Source organism: Wasmannia auropunctata, unplaced genomic scaffold (genome assembly GCF_000956235.1).
Source record: "Wasmannia auropunctata unplaced genomic scaffold, wasmannia.A_1.0 LD336032.1, whole genome shotgun sequence".
NCBI classification, from domain to species: domain Eukaryota; kingdom Metazoa; phylum Arthropoda; class Insecta; order Hymenoptera; family Formicidae; genus Wasmannia; species Wasmannia auropunctata.
Window position 1 is genome coordinate 499,416 of NW_012026858.1, and position 2,109 is coordinate 501,524.

Genomic DNA, 2,109 nt, shown 5'->3' on the forward strand with positions numbered 1-2,109 from the left:
AACTTGCACTTTAATGTGCAGTTTCAGGTAAAGAAACAAAAAGATATGTATATTCACTGCCTTTATATTTTTAAAAGTGTATGTAAGAGATTCCAATCCTGTCAATTTGTTGACAATTCACTTTGTTTTGTGTTACTTTATTAGTTATTTTTCGAAATTCTTATCTCATTTTGTTCATCAGTAATATGTTTTAATACATGCCTCACGCAAAACTATGTATATAATTTAATTCCTTGTAACCTTCCATTTTTCATAACAGGTTAATGTAAATTGGTAGATGTTTATAATTCAAAATCTTTTATGGTTAAGCAAATTCCCTGTTTTAAATAGTGTATTTCTACACAGTTATTTGTGAATTATTAGTTCTTACATTTTCAGCATTTTCAATTTTTTACCAATCAATTTTATCAATTAAATATGAAACTCATCTTATACAGATAATTACATTACATCTGATATTACATCGATCAATTTACTAGTTTATTAATACATGAAAACTTGATTATTAGGCCATGATATCCATCTATCGATACGTATTTAAGTATTTTTCTTATCGTTGCATATAACATATTTAATTCATTTCTTTTGCATAACAATATTGATTCACTTACGTAAATACATTAGATTTATATGCGACAGAATATATATTATATTATGTACAGACATATAAGAAATGATGAAAAATAGACATACATTACTCGTAAATTATAAATTTCCCTTAAAAATCTGCAATAATTAACATACAATAGTCAAAACGATGCAATTATAAAGAAAGTAATTGAAATACATAGTTTATTTATTATTTATAAATACATGTTATATTATTTAATATATAAAGTTTATTTAACGTATAAATATATGCAACATATATATATATATATATAATAAAAAGTAGAGACAGATTATATAAAATTTCTAAAAAGTTATTAAGCATATAAAATCTTTGACTTTTTAATAAGAAATATTTTGCTGTAATATGAGGTAATTTATATAAGGTAATAAGATAATAAGGATTGCTTTTGAATATACAATAATAATTTTGCACAACAGCACAATTTTTTTCATCTACAAAAGATGTATAAAACAACTGAAATTAAATATCTTTGATATTTAAAATAGAGTTACATATGTAACTTCAATTCTTAATAATAACTTTTTGTAAATTTTATATATTCCGTCTCTACTTTTCTTCTCTATCACTTGAACCACATCATGATTGCTATTTAGTCTTGAATCGTAGTTTTATGTCAAAGCTAAAATGTAATATTACATTAAAGTAATATTAAATTGATTAATTATCACATTTATCTGATGCTAAGTATGTAAGATCTTATAAGATCTCATGTTGATAAAAAATATCAATATTTATATTTTTCATAGAAATACAAAGACATTGTATTCTATATAAAAACTACATACAAAATATCAATATTTAGTTTTTATATATAATAAATACAAAGTTAGTATCGATAAAAAGAGCTCAACATTTTTCTCTTGCAATATAGAGCAATTAATTTATTATGGAAAAATAATTCCTGATTTAGGAATATTATTTTTAATAAAAAATGTAATTCTGAATAAATTTTGCTGTCTGCATAATAATTATTGATAATAAAATTATGGTAGCACAAAGTTGCAAATTTTTTCCGTGCATGAAAATAAGCATGAGTTATAACCAACAATATTAAAAAGAATATACAAAAGGAATGTTATCGTTAAATAATATAAATTGTATATTAAGAAGATGGTTATAACATTAACATTTAGATTTTAAATATTGTGGAAAAAAACTCGAAATTAATGAATCGAATAATTTTTGTACAATACAAATCGTACGTACGTATATATACATCGTATATATACATGTATAATTATCGAGTGACTGCAGGATGAAGGTGCGGCGACATTACATAAGGTCACTTTTAAATAGCAGAGAGCAGAATATATAATTATATTGATGTAAAAAAAAAAATCACATTGCAATCGTATCTATATCATTATTCCCAGATAGCAAACTGCGCACAGTCTGCATGCAGATTGGCAGCAAATTCGAACAGATTCTGGTAGCAGAACCATAGCCATCTGTGTCCGCATTAAGCTCAGGATCTG